Genomic DNA, 21,718 nt, shown 5'->3' with positions numbered 1-21,718 from the left:
ATTACAGATCGAAATTAATTTTGTCTTAATTTTGTTTGTTTCTTTGAAAGGAAGCTTGTTTTTGGTCATGGTAGACTAAACATGATTCAAAGGAGAAAAGGATAGAAGATCCAGAACATATGAGTAAAACCTGGGATGTAGAATAGGAGATGGACCCAAGGATGTAAGTGGGGCAATTAGTTTTGCAGAAGAGGAAGAATAAGTCTTGAGTTAAGAAAGGAGAGTAGGAGATTCATGCAGTCATGAGCTCTAAGAAGAGAAACTGAAGGTTTTCGCTGTTATCTTCTTCACAAAATGGAGAGCGAATTTTTCTGCAGTGAGTGAGGTGGAAAAGGGTGAAGAGAATGGTACATATTTAAAATTTGAAAAATATCTGTGGGAGCCAATTGGAGATTACTGTCATCTGTTAAGAATAAAAGCTCTGGATTGAATAGCAATGAATGTATAATGGAATCCATCAGCCTGGTTTTGTTATTTTTGCTAATATCCATCCAGAGTACTACAGTGTTAATCTTATAAGACTATTCAGTGAGAAACAAAAACTACCCTAAATGCATTAAACAAGAAGGATGTCATTTTAAGTAATTTGTAGGTTTTTATGCAAATGATATTACTTTCATCTTATATGGTGTCTCTTCATTTTCTCCATTATTCAGTCTGTACATTCTGCCAGATTATTCTTTAAACTAAACACATACTAGTTTCTTAATGTTCAGTAACATATTTTAACAAGATGGAATTAAAAATTAACCTTGCAGAATAAAGCAGTTGAAGTTTTAGCTTTAAAACAACGTGTTTAGATATAGTGAGGAAATAGATTTACATTTTAATATATATTTTTTGGAAATATTAAGAAAACGTATTTTAAAATTGATTTTTTTTCTTATTTTTTTACTTTTTCTAATAAATTTCTTTTTGAAATAATTTAATTATATTGAAACTTAATATTTTTCAATGCTACTATATTTTTTAAAAGTCTTCAGGAAAGCTTCATAATATATGCAACCCTAAAGCAAATTTATGTCTAAGAAATTGAAGATATTGAGCGTTATAGTTCAAAGTATATACTTATTAATAATTAATGATTAATGATTGAGGTTTACTATAACTTTAAAAATGTGCATCAGAAAACAAAACGTAGACTATCAGATTATAAACTGTCTGTAGGATAGCCTTAACTTTATCACACAAGTTCCTTATTGTGCATCACATACAGATTATATTAAAAATAGCCAACGGTGTCATATATTGATGTATGAATCATTGTATAATTTTTCAACAAAGTATCTATCAAATTGTGGAAATAGAAAACTTAAAGTATACAAAGATTTAATCACTGTATCTGAAGAAATAATGTTAATTATATAAACACTTGTACATTTCAGCCACTGAACAAAATATTTGATCCTGAACTTTCTGTTTGTATAATATGCTTGCTAGTGAAGTTCTGTCTGTCTCTATGGCAGAGAATATGTACAAATATTTAGCATCAAATGTTAAATATATATATGTGTACACACACACACACACAAAGGCATGCGGTTTCCTAACTGCCTTCATGCCATTACTAGATTACTCTTAATAAGTGGGTAAGCCAAGTTAGACTATTTTCTAGACTTGCCTTTCTAGCTATTTCCAGCTGACACTGTGTGCACTTGACGTTTCATTTTTTTTTAGTTGTTTATTCTCTCAGCAATCACTGCCATGTTAAAACAAGATGCTAAGTGCTGTTAATCCAATACTGAGTAAAAATAGTCTCCTACTGAATAGTAAAGTCTATGATAAAATAACTCTATGCAGCAATTAGAAAATGGCAGGCTTTGTGTTAGTGCTTTGCATATAGTATAGTTAGTGCTTTGCATCATAACAAGCCTCTGAGTTGTATTCTACTATCACTGTTATTTTACAGTTGAGATAAAGTAAGTTCAGTAACTTGGTACCCTTACAGAGCCAGGAAATAGTAAAGAGGGAAACTGGGTTGAGACAGCACAAATTCTCAATGCTCCCACACAAAACACACTTTTCACCAATTTTTAGAAGTGTTTTTTCTTCCTGGAGTGATCTCTTTACTTTTATTCTCAGCACAGTCGTTTTCATCCTTTATATTGTAGGCTCAATAAATATATTAACAAAATGAGTGAAATATGTTTGTTTCTCTCAATGTTATATCTGTGCATAATGGTGAAATGAATTACCTAGTTCTAAGCAGTGACTCAGGATCCCTTGTAAGACTGCATTTCCTTTTAGTCCCAAAGGCTCCTCCTGCTTTGTGCCAAAGTATCAGTACATAGTTCTCCAATGCGTGGGTCACTGAACTTCTTCAAACATTTTCCAATCAGTATGATAAATTTTGAGCACACCCACCTAACGTGTATGCTTACTATAAATTATATACATGTTAAAACTGTAGTTCAAATGCAAAGACTCATTTTCAAAGACTGAGATAAAGTTGAAATTCTTAAAAAATATATTTAAATGACTTGTGGATTGTGAAGTTTGATGTTATCATAAATTCTCAAGGCAAAATGCACTTGGAATGAGGTTCATTAACAATAGTTCTAACTTTCTTATATCAAAAAGTTTTCTTAATTCCTTAATTTTCAGAACCCAGTAGATCACCAGTGGTTTTATCTTATAGAGAAGACTGACTGTGAACTCATAGTTAAGTTTAGAAATGTCAGCTCTACCATTGTCTTGTTTTCTTAGACTTAGACATTGTCTTCAACCCAGAGTTTATTTACAAGAACCTTTAAAATCACCTTTGCATTTTATGGAGTTTGTTTTCATTTAATTTAAAATAGGTAGTATAATATATATTAATACTGGAGATGCCATTGTCAACATCCGCATTGAAGAACTCTCATTCTTCTCTCAAATTACATTGAGTACCTTGACTGAAACATGATTGTCTGAAATACAGGTCCTGTGAGGACATCAGTGCAAATCTATGTATTAAATGTTGAAAAGCTTAGTTTATTTTTAATATGGAAATTACCAGAAATACAAATTGTTTTCTCCTGCATCGTAATGGCTCAGATTGCATATCCTCTAGTGTGCAGGCCACTTTGAAGTCCACAACTTCAAGAAAGCACACTTAAGGGTCTGTAGTGATCAAATACTAGGCCCATTTCTACATGTTCTGGGCAGCATCCTCATTTTGCCAATGAAAAAAATAAGGGCAGTTAATTTACCCAATCTGTACTAAGAATAAAACTGTTTGCTTACTGTGTTCATGCTCTGTGCCTTTGGGGACTCTAGTTTATGTTGTGACAAAAGGTTGTGTCAGGACTATGTGTCCGGAGCCCTTGGGTCTGGCTTTATTAACCTATCTGTTATACTACTTCCTTTTTGAGTTCCTGATCCTGGCACACTGGTAGGTCTGTGTGGGAACCCAAATACTTAGGTGAAGGGTGTGTTGGTGGAATAGCTGTCTAACATTGTAACTCCTGAAATATACTCTTTTTTAAACAGCCATTTTGGGTATTTTTTTTTGTACCTATGATTAAAAGGGATTAATAATTTTTAAAACTCTCTTTATGTGTTGTCACAAAACAAAATCTAAAATATTTACAAGTTGGCTTCAAACCTTGGAGGATTTACAGGGTGTTTACCATAGCATAACTCATTCCATTCAGGGCAATGCAATTTAGTTTTGGGGAGGTGTATAAAAAATTTGATGATATCATAATTTCATTACCAAGAAGGAATCCTTGACAAAACTGAAGCTAAAATTATTTCTATTAAATAATCAAAGTATAATTAAGTGTAAATTTTCAAAACATTTGTAACAAATTAATTTTGACTTACTTAGGGTATGAAAGTGTGTGTGTGTGTGTGTGTGTGTGTGTGTACTTTGTATATATATAGTCATAAAATATATAATATCTGTGTAAATAAATGAAATTAAATAATGTAATTCAAATCATACATATATACATACACACATATGCATAAATATGAATACAGAGAGATATATATGAAACATGAAAAATATATGAATATAGAGAAATAGAGGTTATATTTTCATTTTTTAGGTTAATGTGGATTTTCACTTACCGTTCTGCTCAATTACTCATGATCACGATTGTGCCTTATTAGTACATCTAATAAACTTATCTTTTACGGAGGCTGGATCCTATTTGTCTGAATTTGGTCAGCCAGATAGTTTATACTGGCCTTCAAAAACTGCATATGATCCAAAGATGAGTAGAAGAAAATATGTAAGATTAAAGGCAGGATACAGATGACAGAGAGCTGGATTTTTTTTTTTTTCTTGGACGGACCAGAAAAGAAACCCAATGTGCTTTTATATAGGGACATAGCTTTCAGGGTAGGTTAGCCTGTTAAAATAATAGAGTCAGGGAAGAAAGTCTTTTCTAAAGTACAGCATGGCTATAAGCAAAGCCTCCTTCAGGGACTTCTCTTTCTGTTGCCTGCCTCTTCCTCTATTGCTTTTCTGTATGTTAGCTGTATCTCTTCTGAGCTTCCTTAATCAAATCATATCATTATTCTCTATCTCTAAATATTAAACATCCTTGGTGAGAACAGATTCTATTGCATCAAGCTCGTCAAGCTTAAGTTTATGAATAACTTCCTTTCTTTCAATAAATACTCATTGAAAGTCTTTATATGTCAGGGATACAGTGAAAATATGTTATTATATTATTGTCTTTTATTTTCTTCAAGAGGGGAAATCATGCTGAATCTATTGTTAAAAATGAAATGAGCCACATGCTATTTCCATGTTGGAAAACATTGCGTTCACAATTATGATTTGACCTTTGTAATATTCTTCAATGGAAAATTTTACTTATATAAATCAAACTCACAACTTTGAGAATTTTGGTTGCAATAAACAGGGTTTGCATGTCATTCCTCTGCAGGGTTATTGGAAAAAAAGCTAAAAGATGTGTGTGTGGGGGCGGGCAGGGGGCGGGGAACAAAATCACGAAGCTGAACAGGAGGCTATGATTGTGTCATAAAGTATGGAAAAAACATAAAAGAAGCTGAAAAAGAGGAAATGGAGAACTTACCCATGCACTACTGAAGCAGCTGAGGTAGAGGAAGCCTCCTCCATTGGCCTTAAAGGGTGGACAGTTTGTACATAAGAGCTGTATTTCTTCAACCAGGGTGCCAGGGAAGAACTTACTCATAGAGTGGATCTCAATTCATCACAGCATCAGACAAGATTCAAATATTTGGTTTAAGGGAGAAATAAATAAGCATGAGTCTTAAACAGAAGTAAGACAACTTTGCTAGAATCTCAGTGTAACTAAAAGGAAGAGAAACCTTAAGACAGTTTTTAGTTAACAATAAATTATAAATCTGATTGCAGATTCAAGATGCCAATTTGCTGATTCTTTGGTTCCATTGTAATAGATTAAAAATCACTTATAAAGTACTAATGTAACTTTGTGGAAATTATATCATTCCTTCAACAATATCTTTTTAAAAACCTGTTTAAAAATTAAAAAAGAAAACCTTCATACTACTTGACTTCATATATCTAATTCACCAGGGCCTTTAGACACATATCTAGAAAAGGAATAGAATATCTATTATGATTACTCTATATCTAGTCATTCTTAATTTTAAGATCTAAGTGAAAATTTTTTTATAAAGAGTTTATCATCAATACATGTCATGGGATCAGTAGATCTTATATCCAATGAATGTTTCACTTGTAAGTTTGAAGTGTTTCTCTGTAGCCTGAACCTTTTGTGGATTTAGACTTTATTTATTCAACAAAGACTTGTTTTGGTGAACTGTGGGCCATGTACTGGGAATTTCTCTGTGGAACATGCTAGATGTATTGCTTGCCATAAAGGAACTTAGAAACTACTTGGGGAATTCTTCCAATTCTGAAGTAAAAAGGCAATTACAATACAGGACATTACCAGGGCTCATAGTGCCTGAGAATCCCATTTGGTGGTTAATAATGACATCTGAGAGGAAGTAGTGTCTAAAATAAGATCAATCTAAGATAAGTAGGGTTAGCTGATAGGTTAGGAGGAGATGAGGAGAATATTTCTAACAAAAGAGTCAGAGCAGTATTGTTTATATGTGGAATCTAAAAAATACGACAGACTAGTGAATATAACAAAAAAGAAGCATACTCACAGATACAGAGAACAAACTAATGATTACCAGTCGGGAGAGGAAAGGAGGGAGGGGCAACATAGGGGTAGGGGATAAGAGGTACAAATTATCATGTAGAAAACAAGCTACAAGGATACATTGTACTATACAGGGAATATGGCTAATATTTTATAATAACTATAAATAGAATGTAACTTTTAAAAATTGTGAATCACTGCATTGTACACCTGTAACATTTAATATTGTACATCAACCATAACTCAATAAAAATATTATAGCAAAAGCAAAAATAATAAGGGAACTCAAGATTTTGCCTGAATAAAGCAGAAAGAATGGGCAGTCCATGCCAGAGATAAGTGAGAACCAGACTAAGAGTGTAAGGAAAAAAGGGAGGGATCATGAATAATGCATGAGTTTCTTGTTTAAGCAACTGGGTGCAAATAATGGGTGCCGTTTATTGAGACAGAGAGTTTAGAAGAAAGACTATTTAAAGAACATGTCAACTTAAGATTTTATATATTATGATGAAGGATTTTGTGATCATACATGTTGAGATGTCTTGTGTGTGCTTAGGCATTTCATCCTAGAATGTTGAAGTAGAAGAAAAAATGTAGCACTCTAAGTATTGGATGTAGATATATTTCTGCATTGGTGCAATAGAGAATAAAGACAATAGGAATCAGGATATAATTCATACAACAGCAATATTTATATTTGATTTTTCTGTACAGTTTGTTTAAAAAGTAATTGTGAAAACAAGAGAGTATATTGTTGACATTCAAGTATGAATTCAAACTTATTCCTTACTTTATGCTACTACTGATAGGTTCATTGTCCCACAATTTAGTATGATAACTGTACCTAGTTACTAAAAATACAGTATGTAATTAGCGAACATATATTGAATTCTAAATAAATTTTGCTTGACAATGTATGTTTTCCATTAAGTATATTTTAATATTAAACAAAAGTGATTTTAGTTTAGCAAGATGTTAGTAGATCTGGTAAAAGTAAATAATAGGAATATCTAAATTTAGCCTTCAAACTCTTCTTGCAAAATGGCAGGGTAATTTCTTTAGCCTGAATCATTCATGTAATTGCTTCATCTCTTCAATGTACCTGTGTAGAAATAGCTTTAGTTTCTCTGTGTGCTAGAGATCTGAGGATTAAGTCAAAGCCTCTTTCCAATTCCAGAAGTCTCTAGTTTCATTGTATCTATTAGTTTAGTGAAACAGTTTGATTGTTATAACTGTATTAAATATATTATTGTGAAAAAAGTACACCCCACTGGTATAAAGTTAAGGAATAATATTAAACCTTCAAACCTGCAAAGCTTTGTGTCCAGCATATTAAAAGTATGTTTCATCTGTACTCTGGGGTATTTTTTGGGAAATGAAAAACATTATGTCACAACTAAAATTAATATATCCAACTGCAAAGGTTCAAAACCTAATAAAGACCAAATAATATAGTGAAGGATCAAAATAGTAAAAGAAGATGGAATAAGTATCAAGTACTAGTTCAGTTTTTTAAAAAATAGCATGGTTAATAATGTAGAGGTTAAGGCTTATGCATCTAAAATAATATACTTGTTCATGCTTTCTTCTAGAAAGAAGAATATAGAATATATATTTTTAAATTTAGGATCATTAAACTTATGTTGCTCCAAAACTATCCAGGTCTTTATAACAACTTGAGAATATTAGCAAATATCTTATAACATGATTTAGCATACATTTTAACTTTCTATCTAATTATATAGGAGTAAATAGAGCAGTACCATTTCCTTATATGTAAATTTTAAAATTTCATATAATTGGAGAATATTTGAGTAAAAATAATATCCCTTACTTTGTGTCCATATGTTATACTATACTGTGAAGGCTAGAATTCAAAATTTTAAATATTATTTTTAAGGAAATTATACTTCTGAGTATCATACATTTTTCTTAGATAACATTATCTTGAGCACTCCATTAGTGAAATAAATACACGGCACTTCTAAAATGTATTTTAACTCTACATCATAGTGGCCCATTAGGAAAAACGATGTATGTAATTGATCGAACTATCAAGTTTGATTAATTGAATACAATTTAAAGAGTCCCTAATTTAAAATACAGATTGTCTAACTAGACTCTTGCAACAAATGTCTTTCCTAAATTCCTGAGGTAAGTTGTAAACTGAGCAAGTATATTTTCAATTTCTCCTGTGTATTTTATTGATCAAATAATAAAAGAAAGAGTACATAAATTTGGTTTTAGTATAGGTTTCCTCAAAGTTATAAAAATTTATCACTGGATTTAGTAATAAACTTCAAAGTGCTGGAGCTATAGAGAGATATCATACACAAACTCTAAAAGAGTCTGAAACTCAAACTTTTATCTTACTGTTTATTCATGGTTGTCACAGAAATAGGTACAGTGGTTCCGGTGGTGTCTGTATAAGAGTCATGCAGAAATATCCAAAATAAGTTATTTATATTTTCAAAAATATTCACTCTGCAACCTACTTATGTATAAAACTGTGCTAAGTAACATTGTATATATAATAGTTAAAAATAAGACAGATGCAGCCAGAGGACTCTAATATGTGTGTGTGTGTGTGTGTGTGTGTGTGTGTGTGTGTGTAATATATACAAAGTCATTTGTCATGAGGAAATGTGCAAGAACACAATTTTGTAAATTTCAGAGTTATTTAAAGTAAAATGATATTTCTGAAACCTGGTTCATGAGACATTATTCACACTGGTGTAAGAAAATAGGTATTATTTAGGTATGAGTAGTCAACTCAAATTATTATATTTTCATTAATCTGCATTCATTACATCATGGATAATAGAAGTTAGGTTTATTTATTGAGTTTACAATTTTTTCCCTTTTTTCAAATTTCACAGCACCGTTGGAGAGAAAACTGAGAATTGAGAAGAAGTACAGGGATTTCATATGAGGTATGTTACATGATGAAAATTTCATAAATTAATTGCTTTTTAGTCATTTTGCTCTTATAACCCGTTTCACACATAAAATGGAAATTTAATCTCATTTCTGTCTTTCACAAAAAGCACCCAGGTCTTTATGGTCTAGATTTACTCTACTAGATACTTTATTTTAATATACTGATACTTTGTTTTACATGCAAATGTAAGCATAGTATCACATAATATCAATAAAAACATTTAATAACTTTACAATTCTAGACTGTGTATTAAATGTTTTATATGGAAAATTTCATTTAATTTCCACAATAGCCCAATATCATATTATCTTACCCATTCAAAATGGAGAAAACTCAGACTTAGAAATTTTATTAGATTTAATTACAAAGTTATACTGCTTCATCATCATCTTCATCATTTTATTCATCTTCATCATTGTGAAGAATGGAATTAAATCATACACTTATTTCCAGGATGTAATGAAATGTATTTTTATACACAAAATGCATGCTTACTTCTCTAATAAATTGCAATAGCTAAGTCTAATATTTTGGAAATAGATGAGTTCTTTTCACATCTTTCTTGTTACTACAATAAATACTGATAAAGTGCTATGAGAGGTAAAATTTCATTGTTAAAATAAGAAGCCATCTTGAAAAATAGAGCATTTGGGCTGAATCTGAAAGATCATAATAAAACAGAACTGGAATGTATGGAAATTGATGTCTAAATGACTGAGAAGATCCAGCTGAGGGGACAAAGCGTGGGTCCAGAGTTTTCATTAATATTCTTTGCAATTCAAGAGCGTGATGTTGGGGTTGGAGAGGGAGTATCGGGGTACATAAACTGGGGGGGCAACAGTAGTAGGTAATATAATAAATATATTTAAAAATATATAGTAAATAAAATAGGTAGTGGGAAAGTCACACTAGGAGTTTCCTAACAGTCTGTACCAATGTTCCATCCACTGGGCTGCATTTTAGGGGATTCTTTACAAAGAGCTCATTTCAACACAGAGTAATAATGTTTCTACAGTAGGAATTTAGCAATGAGGTTAAATCTTAAGGCAACAATGAATGAAATACCAAGACACACAGAAGCTAAGTCCATCTCCCCTTAAAGAGCTTCCTTTGAGGCTTCATATGACTTCTGCGCACATCTCCTTCACCAGAAGTAGCCACTATCAGCTGCAAGGGAGTTAAAATGAATACTTCAATTGGACGAATTGCTGCCTCAAAGGATATTAGATTTCTGTTACAAGAAAGAAGGACCAAAAGACACCAGCAGTGTCTACTGCAGTGGGATGAGAAGGGCCTTTATGATTCAGAAGATGAATGAGAAGAGAAATAGAATTTATAAAATGAGAAAAACCCTGAAGTGTGACAGATATACCATCCTGAATTAAAGCTAATAAAGCTTAAATTTCAGGTTCCTCACTTATATAGAGACTTCCAAGGCCTTAGGGAGCTTAGCAGTGTATTCTCATGATTGTATACTTTTATAAAATTCACAGTATTATGATATTTAAGTGAGAACTGGTTAAAGTATTCAATCTTTCTATCATAATTTTCCTCTTATATTTCTTTTTTGTGAGGATGTCATTTTTAGTATTCAGCTAAAGAAAATTTGAATAAAAAACATGCCATAGTAAAAATATTTTGGAACATCTCAATAAAACAATAGGAAATTATAGACTCCTAATTTGTTCATTATAAATCACTTAAAATAGCTTGTTTAGTCCCCTTTTAAATTATTTATTATAAAATTAAGAGAAAATAAATATATAAAATAGAATAAAAAGTAAAGCAATGGCATCAATATATATTATTTGGAAATCAAGCAAATTGGTATATAAATTAAGTTAGTTCAAAAGTAGCAATTTATTAAGTAGAAGAGATAGTTTTTTTAAAATATGTTAACAAGAAAGCTGGGCAGCTAGGAGATTTTTCTTAGGGCTGCCTGGAAACAGCAGCAGTTTCCATTTATGCCCACCAGGGGGCAGATACATGTGAAACAAAACCTTGGACTTTGCAGACTACAAGTTAAAGCCTGCTAAACAGGGCCCAGGTGTCTGGGTGGTAGCAGCAAAAGGGAAAAAAAAGTAGCTAAAGCCAGAATAAGCTTTAGAAAACTCACAGAGTATCCTGGAAATGGAAGAATTTCCAGGTACCCATAGTGGCATTAAATTAGCAGAAATCGACATGAATGGGACTGCACTGTGGAGGATAGAGCACAGATGCTGAAGCTAGACTGCTTAGATTCAAAGCTGGCTCCACTGCTTATAAGCTGTGGGACCTTTAGCAAATTGCTTTAAATTTCTTTTTGTCTGAGTATTCTCATTTTAAAATGAAATCACTGAGAGTACCAGCTTTATGGGGATGTTAAAGAGGATTCAGTGATTAATATTTGAAATTAAAGAAAAAAAACAGCTAGTACTGTTACGTATCAAATGGCAAACATTCTATAAGTATTAGCTATTATTAGATCCACAGTTAACTTTGTGGCCTAAAGATGGGGAATACAGTAAAACAGACAGCTCAGAAGATAATTCATGGACAGACAACTTTTGGTACAAGATACCTAGCTTCCATCCCTACTCCTGGAAATAAAGACACATCCCGAAATGAAAGAGAAGGGAAGCACCTGTACCAAACTAGGGAAAGTTTCTGCTATTTGTGTGGAATGAGGGCTGAAAAAATTCAATTCAGTATACCAATAAAATCTACTTTCATCTCCCCTTGAGTTTGCGGACCAAGTTACTATCCACCAAAAGATTTGTGAGAATTATAGTATACATATGAATTGCACATCAGGGAAACCTTAGTTTCAGACACCAGAGAATGTTTCACAAAGGAAATTATTATAAGCTGAGTCCTAGAGGTTGAGACTAAAAATTCTCAATGCAAGAAGAGATTTTTTTTTTCATCAAAAGGAAACCTATAAGTTCTTGCCTAGATAACAGCAAAAGCATTATAAATCCTAACAGCCGAATCCAGAGTGTTTTAAGCCTCCAGGTATTCAAGGAAATGTCCTATCATTTCTACATCCGATATTTATTTTAAATGCACCAACTTATTTCCATTTTCACTGGTACCAAACTGGTTTCTGACCTAGATTTCTAGAACAACTGTAACTGGTCCTCATAGCTGCAGAACTGCTCTCATCCAACCCAGTCCCAAATCACAGCCAGGCAAGGACTTTGGGGAATACATATCTGATGCTTTTCTTTTTTAAAAAATTCAACAGATCCCCACTGTATTTAGGATAAGTTTCAGAAGTGTTGATATGACATAAAAAGTTCTCAAAATGCTGATTTCTTGTGTGACTCTCTAGCTCCATCCCCTTGTCTGTCTCTGTTCCAGCCTCAGTAGAATGTCTCCCCATTAAGCCTATTTTCAAGGAAGCCAAGGATTGTCTCATCCACTGTATCTCAGGGACTGTGGCTTCTGCATATTGCCTAATCTAATGACATGATGGAGAATTTTTTCTTGAATTTATGTGAGTAAGATGTTCATACCCACATGTAATTTCCTGTACTCCTCTTCATTTAAACATTAGGAACAGGGGCTCTGTGATATTTTAAAGACACTGTTAGATATTTTATCTTAAGGAAACTAAATAAAGAGAATTCCATAATTTGTTAAATGCAAATAAAAATATAATAGTTATAATAAACCCAACTACCCATCCTTGCGATGAGGGGCAGAATGAAGAGAAAAAGGACTGAATTACCCATGTTTGAGCTGTGTGGTATTTTTTGCACTTAATCTACATTAAATAGGAGTGACAACAGAATTTACTGCCCTTTATTTTTCCATTGTTTTTCAACAAGTGTTTGTAAATATTTAATTATTAACATAAAAGTTAATTTCAACTATCAGTAAGATATTAATATTTAATGATCAATTTGAAAAAGAATCATGGTAATTTTCACTGTAGATGACTGAATAATGTAAAACATTCATTTATTTATTTAACTAACATTAAATAATCAGTATTTGCCATAAACTAAACTATATTAAACAGATATAAAACAGATAAAATAGGGGTTCATTTTCCATGAGCTTATTATTTGGTATGTTGTGATCATTTTCTAAAATATCAAAAACAGATGTAATCTACTTTGTATTCTTTTAATGAGCAGTTATTTCCTAAAGATAACTTTTTGATCTCTTAATTTTGAGTAATGCAAATGTCAAAAATTATCCAGACTATTTGAAAAATAAGTATAAAATTTTAAGGTAAGACTACCTTTAATGAAAGAAAATGATTTTAAAAAGTGATGACTGAGAGCCATGAATACAGAGAAAAATGAAACTATGCACTAAAATTTTTGTTTGTTTGATATTTTTCCCTGCCTGTGATTTCACACTCTAGCCAGTCTTTCTAATTTCATTCCTTTGGGATTTGGTACAAGCAGAAAATTTCAATTGTCTGAAGTAAAAACTTCTTCAAATGTTGCGTAGCAGTCAAAGCCCAAACAGAGGGGTGATTTCTTCTACACTTCCCAGGTACTTGGACACACAATGGAATATTTCAGATCCTAGACTATTGAGAGTTCTTTCACCAAAGAATTACATATTCCAAATTTGGTAATAACAATAATGAAAATTCATAGAACACTTTTAGCCTGTGATGTATTTTTTTAAAGTCACATGTTCATTATATCCTTCATCCTTACGATAGATCACAAATATTGTTATTATTTCCCACTTCATGGTGAGGAAACCACGAAAAGAAAAGCTAGGAAACTTACCAAAGGGCTTAGTACAATCAGTATTGTAAGGGCCCCCAAAATGTCCAGTAGCTTTGAACAAGGGAGAGATTCAGGGAACTGACTGAACCATCTAACCACAGAGGCTGCTCTCGTAAGCAGGGTTGAGCATCCAGGATACAGGTGAGTTCCTGGACACAATGGACCTGTGGATTGGGAGTATGGCCAATTTAGATTACTAAGTGATGACAGCAGGGCCCTTCCCTAAAGCTTAGAACTTCCTGCGATTCTGAGATCAGGATGTAGGTGGAGAATAATTTAGATAAAACTGCAGACTTTGGAAGGCTGGACAAATAGAGGATAGTCCGCAGAAGAAAGTAGGAAGCATAGCATTGTTTGGCTCTGCTAGCAAATGCCATTTCTCTGAGATTCCTAAAAGATCATTTAGAACTGGAATGGACATTTAGCATTCAGGTGCTTTCCTCCAATTCTTAAAAAACAAAAACTAACACAAAAAACCCTCAAATCCATCAATAGCCTAAATTTGGACATACCTCTGAAGGTTGGACAACCATGCTGAGACAGATTGTCAGGCTGACATATTGCCTATGCTGAAACAGCAATCTACCAAAATTGAGTTTGTTTCCTGGGAATAGGATCACTGCAGTAGAACAAAAGATGTCCCTCCTTCCCTCCCTCCTTCCCACCCCATTCGCCTTCTTTTTTGTTTTTCCTCTTCCCTCCCTCCCTCTCCCCTACCCTCTTTTCTCTCAATTCCTTCCTTCCTTCTTCTCTTCCTTCCCTTCCTCCCTTTCTTTTCTATCTTTTGTTTATTCAGCGAATATTTACCAAACTCCTTCCATGCATTAAGCAACATTTTAAGTGCTTCCAACAACAACAACAAAAAAATTTCTGGACTTGTGGAGTTTACATTCTAGTGAGTGGACACAGAAAATTTAAAAAAAAAAAAAAAGATATATGTCAGTAGTGTTCAAAACTAATAAAGGCTAAAAAATGTAGAGCAAGTTGCAGTTCTTAAAAAAGAGATACAGATAGGCTTCCCTGTTAAAATCATATTTGAACAAGGATTAGAAGGAGATGAGGAGGTTAAGTTATCAATGGTGTTTTCAGTTTCACATGTCTACCTCACTTATCTCTCTTTCCTTTCTGATATTTTCATTCTGACCAGAAATTATTCAGAGGTAAATTTCAATTGAAATTACTACAAAGTAAATTTTTTAAAGGACTAACAAATTTTATTTTGCAACCTAACCTTCTTATTATAAAATTACCAAGCATATTCATAGCTACAAGCTTAAGATATTGCTGGAATTCATTATGCATTTTGAAAGTACCTTTCAAGTAGTGCCAAGTACTCTGCATTATAAAGCCATATGTTCTTCAAATTCTTTTTCTCAAATAAGATCAAAATACCTAAAGTTTTCAATCTAAGTTTTACTTCGAAGACATTAGAGTGATAAAATCGATTTTCTTTTATCTAACCTTTAAAAATAACTAACTAATACACACACACACACACACACACACACACGCACACCTTTTGTTAATTATGTTTTCTCTGTTTACTCAAAAGTAGTGTGGGGAGTGAGGTATATTTAACCATTGAATTTAACAATTACAAAAATCTATGCAAATGTTCTTCTTTCAAACCTTGCTCTTTAAAATATCAATACAAAAATCTATCACCATTCCCCCCGCCCCATGGTGTTTGGACTGTGGTTCTTTTACATGAGAACTTCCTATATTACCTCATATTGATTTTGAACTTCTATCACCAGATAAGAATCAAAGGATAGCAGAGGAAGAGGAAACACATGGCTGTAAATACATACATAACTACATATTTTACATACATAAATAAGAACTTTCACTCCATTTAGGCTAATAAGAATATAAAATATTAAAATCTGGATTTTAAATCTATATCTCTAGTGGGAATTGATCAAGGATAATATATTAAAAAAGCAAGATTTTTTTTAAGGAAAGAGGATCAAATATGGGTAATTAGGGAAATAAATGATTGCAATGTAACAACAGATATGGCATATGTAACAAACTCATGATATTTAAAATATTTACCCTTGAGATTCAAATTCAATTTAAAACATTTTGATGTAGATGATATGGTTTACAAAAGATGGAGCAGAAACATGAAAATGTCACCTTAGAATTTTCATGAAGGCTCTGGTTTAGAATATGCTTTGTTTAGTATCTGATATTGTTTATCACAACTAAAATATTAATAAAATAAAAAATAATATTTCACTAAAATATTAATAAAAGAAGGCAAAAGATTTCAATACATAGAAATATTTAATGTTTTAGACTATGTAGAGATAGTCCTCACAGTCTAAATAAATGGACGAAAGAATTCGATGGGTGGTTTGCTACTTGTTTGATGACTTTTTTCCAGAGGTAATACAATGAGAGGTTAATGCTCTCGTTGGCTACATGGCTGCCAAAAATGTAGACTGTTATATTTCCAATCTGTGGACACTGCTTCAGTTTAGACTGCATTATTGTATATCACCCTTTCTCCATACCCAACCAGTATTACTATTTTTATATCCATTCAGAATTCAGAGAAAACAATGATTTAAAATGTCGTGGAGAAATCAACTTTGGACATGAAATATCTAGGAATAAAATTTTAAGACAAAGAGCCCTGTGCCCACAGAGGGATGCATCTTAGAGTTATGGATTCACAAGTGTTTGATGAGCTCAAAGGGTCAGCCATTAAAACATTTGGTGTAGGAAAAAATGGAACATGAGTTCTAAAGGAATTTACTGAATGAATATTTGCCAGGTATTAGAAATTAGTCTAGAAATTATTCACGACAAGTTTCCTTTCAGCTATCTATGAGAAAAGCACATTTAAACGGTGCTGAAATATAAAGTGACCATAACAAATACCTGAAATATTTTAAAGCACAGTAATAAATATATATAGAATCCAGACCAAGTAATATAACATTACTCCCTGTAAGACCCCAATATATTGTTTTTTCACCTTAGTCTCTTGGGATATCTTATCCTCTGCACTTTCATAATACATTTATCTTGCTCCCAAAAGTTGAGATTTTGTTTGAAATTGTATTGATTTACAGATCAAATTGAGAAAAATAAAACTAATATAATAACGATATTATTCTTCCTAGAGATACCTTTCTATTTATTTCTATTTATCGAAGTCTTTTTTAGTGACTTTCAATGAGAGGAAAATATGTATTCATTATATTCATTATAAAGGTCTTGCATTTCATTTTCTTATTTTTCTTATCACATGGATTTTATGGTTATTTAAAAAAATAAGGATTCTGCTTGTTGCTGTATAGTGTGTGCATATATATCATTAAATACATATATACTGAAATACCACGTTTGATTTATCATTGCCAAATTATCAATATTATCAAATGTAAGAATTGCAAACAATACATTTGTAACCCCAACTGAGAATAATTTAATATTATCTAACAAGATAACAAATGCACATACCCCTTTCCTGTCTATAAATATGGAGTTGAGTCAATTTATTATAGTACATAATGGAATATAATACAATCATAAAAGAAATGTAAAACTATCTTTGTATATTAATAAAAAAGGATCACCAAGATACATTATTGAGTGAAATAATGGAGAGCAGGTTTAATGATATGCTACTATTTTGTAAAAATATTTATATAGCTTTCCCTTTGTGTATGAAATGTACCTTTGTTACCTCCAGAGAGAGGGACTCAAGAGACTTTCAAACAAGGGTGAGAGGGAATCTTTTCACTATATTTTTCTGTACTTCCTAATTTTTGAACATGTGAATATTTTCCCTATTCAAAATATATTTTTTCATTAAGCTTCTATTGAAATTATTTTGAAAAATGCAAAGATGAGATGACAAGCTGAAATAAGGAAGAATATAATTGTATAAAACACCTGGGTCAAGAAAAGAAAAATAGGGCTTCCCTGGTGGCGCAGTGGTTGAGAGTCTGCCTGCCGATGCAGGGGACATGGGTTCGTGCCCCGGTCCAGGAAGATCCCACATGCCACGGAGCGGCTGGGCCCATGAGACATGGCCTCTGAGCCTGCATGTCCGGAGCCTGTGCTCCGCAACAGGAGAGGCCACAACAGTGAGAGGCCCGTGTACCGCAAAAAAAAAAGAAAGAAAAAAATAGTTATGGAAGAATTGACACCTTACTAGAGCAGCACAGAACAAATTAATAGTGTAAAATATTATAGGAGGAACATAAAAAACACATTTTTGCACTGTTTTAAAAAAAGGCAAAGAGATGGAAAAGATAAAAAAATAAAAACTGTTGAAGGTAGAAACTAGAAATATAACTATAATTTGTGGACATTCACATTTGTAACCAATTATTATATAAAATGTTTCCTATTGTCCTGAAATTGACAATGAGGATTCAAAGCTGAAGATAAAAATTCATTGTTTATCCCATATCTATTAGAAAGCTACCAAGGATCCACTAAGAATCAGGTATTAGAGGGCTTTGTCAGGGTCTACCACAGTGTCTTCCATTGACTTCCCAAGGCATCACCACTGTCTTCTATATACACGGGACACTGCAATGGGGGTTGTTGGGGAGATTGTTTGGAATTGTGTCATTGACCTAGTTGGGAAGGTTGTGGTTTCTATACAAGGAGCTTACTTTTCAAACACAACTTCACGACGGGTGAGGCTGGCTACTCTCCAAAAGAACCATTTGAAGAGATTAAAGTTGACTTGAGGAGTGAAAGCCTGGCATTTCATTTCACAGTCAGAAGTCTACATACCCAACAGCATTGATTAGCTGCTCTATACCTATCTGTAAGGTAAAGATAATTGAAGAGGGGTAACATGATATAGAGAAGGATTTGCATTGGAATGTCCTGCTTTCTCACTTATTGTCACAGCAAAGATGTACAGTTTCCCTTCGGATGTATAGATACTGCAGAAGGTAAACTAATTGGGTTGTCTTGCTGGTTACCCAATTCAAGAAATGGCTGCTTGGTGAAAGGGGAGAATAAGTGGTGGAATTGGACCTAGATTTTCTTTTTCAGGGAATTGTGCTGTTATAGTATCCTCTGGTGTCACATGAGAGAAGTAGAATTTGAATACCTGATGCTCAGAGGACATTGACTGACAGCCAGTGTTAGTAGAAAGGCAAGAATAACAATCAAGGATGTAACAAAAACCAATAGTTAAGTGAAGTAGAATTTGCTTTTATAATTAAGACCTTGAGAAAGGAGGGAATATAGGTATTCCTGAGGCAGCCCATGCACACTGCCATCCCACACTCAAAAGGACTAGACAGCAAGGAGGACTGAAAAGTGGAGAGAAAACTCCTCCATAACTCCAAGTCCCCAAGATTATAAGTGTAGCTGGGGCTTGGGAGGAGGAGAGAGAGGGATTGATTTTGAACAGGTTATAAATTTGGTGTTTGAACTAGATGGATATTTTGTCACTAAACAATAAAAAAATATGCCATCTTGGGCTTCCCTGGTGGCGCAGTGGTTGAGAGTCTGCCTGCTGATGCAGGGGACACGGGTCTGTGCCCCGGTCCGGGAGGATCCCATATGCCATGGAGCAGCTGGGCCCGTGAGCCATGGCCTCTGAGCCTGCACGTCTGGAGCCTGTGCTCCTCAACGGGAGAGGCCACAACAGTGAGAGGCTCGCGTACCGCAAAAAAATATATACACACACACACACACACACACACACACACATATATATATACACACACACATGCCATCTGCCTAAAATAGCTCTAGGGGTCAGGAATTAGCATTCTGGAGAACATTCTTGAAAGCAGTCATTGGAGAAAATATAAAAGTGTTTCAAGTGTGTATCCCTACAAGTTTAGACTGCTAAATAAATTAGTTACCCAAGGAAGCAATAGGAACAATTGGAGCAGAAATAGTAATATAATCATGCCTGAAGAGAATAATTCAGACTTGAAAAAAATCAAATCACACGTTTGCATTCTTGCAAGTCTCTGGGATTTCTTTAAAAACCAGTGTACGGTAGTAGAGATGCACTTTTGTGTTGTTGAAGCCCACAGATATGGACATGAAGCCACATCAGGGAAATTTCAGGGAGGAGGCAAGAAGAGTTAAGAGAATGTGGATTAAACACAGAAAACACTTGGTAGAGACCATCTATGGGTAAATGAACACCTCTTTCATATCAGACAATCATGCAGTGAGAATTCCCTGAACCTGCTCTGAATGCTTTGTTGAAAGGAACATAGACCTGGAAGAGCTGCAGCCATTTTGCACCATGAGGAAAGACAGTCTGAGAATAAGGCTAAAACTTTGAAAAAGTAGAAGAGAATAAAAGAAAAAAACCAGAGACCCTGCAAAACAAACAAACAAAACAAAACAAATAGCAAACAAACACACAAGAACCGTTTGTAAAGCCAATGATGTACTGGTCAGGGTTGTGGGGGAAAGCCTTGAATTGTAGCTTTTACCATTATCCTCAGTGTAAATATCAAGTTACCAACTTGATGTCGCTGAATATGGATTTGGAAAGAGATGAAAACAAATGGCTCTCACTAGCTGATAAGAGCTGGTTCCAGCACATCACTGCCTGAAGCTCAAGTTGTTTGCAGACTTTTTCAACTGAATGAGAGATACAGTCCCATTGTAATTAAAAAATGGAGCCCATAAGATACATCATTCAAAACTGAGAAAGTTTTAAAAGTGGCAGTGTTACTACTATTAAAGTGTTGCCTAAACTTGGACTTTCCAGGCAAAATGAGATGTTTGACCACCTTAAGGCAGCCAATTTCAGTCATGTGTTGTGATGATAATTACATAAAATATCTTCACTGATATTTAGAATTAAGTAATCCCAGCACAACTGTATTTCACCTGGTATGTCCATAAATACAGTGCAGGAAAGATAAGAGTTGAGGACTCAGATGTGAAGCTCTTAATTCATAGCTATGTAAGGAGGTCTCATAAATTACTATTCTCTTTCAATGAAATATTTTCTAAAGCAAAAATTATAAACTGGTAGCCCTGTAGGTCACTTGTGAAATAGAGACATGTCCTCTATAGTTAACAAGGTTAGCCAAGTTAAATATATTTATTCCTGTATCTCTGTTTAATATTTGTATTATGGGAAGATCAGAAGGTCTAATACTACTGCTTGTTATGTTTGCTAATTTTCTCTTATTGTAGATTTGCTTTCTTGCATGTTTTGTAATTTGGGATTATGAGCTAATCTTATCTATGGAAAACCTGTCCCTCCAGAGCCAGTTTGCTTCTGCTACTGTTGAATTCCAGGCCTACCACTGGACTGGGGCCCCATTTTTATGTTGTTTTGGCTGAAGAGTTCCTTATCCATGTGTGTCATATGAATGTGAATCCCAATTTTTAGGTTTATAGTTAAAAATTCTGAAGGGTAATTTCAAGATTAGAACTGTAAATGCAGTATAAATTTTTACACTTCTTTTCTAGGTTTTTGTCTCTAGAGAGTAACTTTAATTTCTTGAAACTCAGATATTGATTTAAAACTATCTTGATATTTGGTAATTTGGGGTCTTCAGGATGTTTGTTTTTCAAAACACCAAAACCAGAAACGGAAGCATATTTAAATGGATATCAATTAGGTCTTCATCTTAAGTAAGTTCTGAGATGGGAGGGAAAACTAAATCTAAAAAGATCTCATGTCCATTATTGAACCGATTTATATAATCAGGTAACTATCATGAAATGAATAATTAAACCCAGGGGTTATCATGTTGAATCTTAATTAATCTAGATCTTCTCTTATAACTAAGAGAATACTACAAATGGTATAGAGAGGTAGAATGGGTATGGGAGTGTATAACACAATGTCTATTACATGTAGTCTGAAAATTGTGTTTTATTTTACAATATGAAAATAAAAGAGAGAATCTTACCTTTAACCAGAAAACAAATATGAACTTGTTTTAACACAA

The 21,718-nt window shown here is 33.3% G+C and overlaps 1 long non-coding RNA gene across 1 annotated transcript in view; it reads left to right on the top strand.

Annotated features, from left to right (window-relative positions):
• The first annotated feature begins 8,999 nt into the window (after positions 1–8,999).
• LOC117199559 (uncharacterized) overlaps positions 9,000–21,718 on the top strand; it is a 255,906-nt gene continuing 243,187 nt past the window's right edge. The window contains exon 1 of the long non-coding RNA XR_007476927.1: positions 9,000–9,049. This is a non-coding gene — a long non-coding RNA (uncharacterized LOC117199559). The remainder of the gene's footprint in view (positions 9,050–21,718) is intronic.

This window comes from Orcinus orca, chromosome 4, assembly GCF_937001465.1.
Source record: "Orcinus orca chromosome 4, mOrcOrc1.1, whole genome shotgun sequence".
In the NCBI taxonomy this organism is placed as follows: Eukaryota; Metazoa; Chordata; class Mammalia; order Artiodactyla; family Delphinidae; genus Orcinus; species Orcinus orca.
Note: the sequence above shows the minus strand (reverse complement) of the source record. Positions and strands in the feature narration are given on the sequence as shown.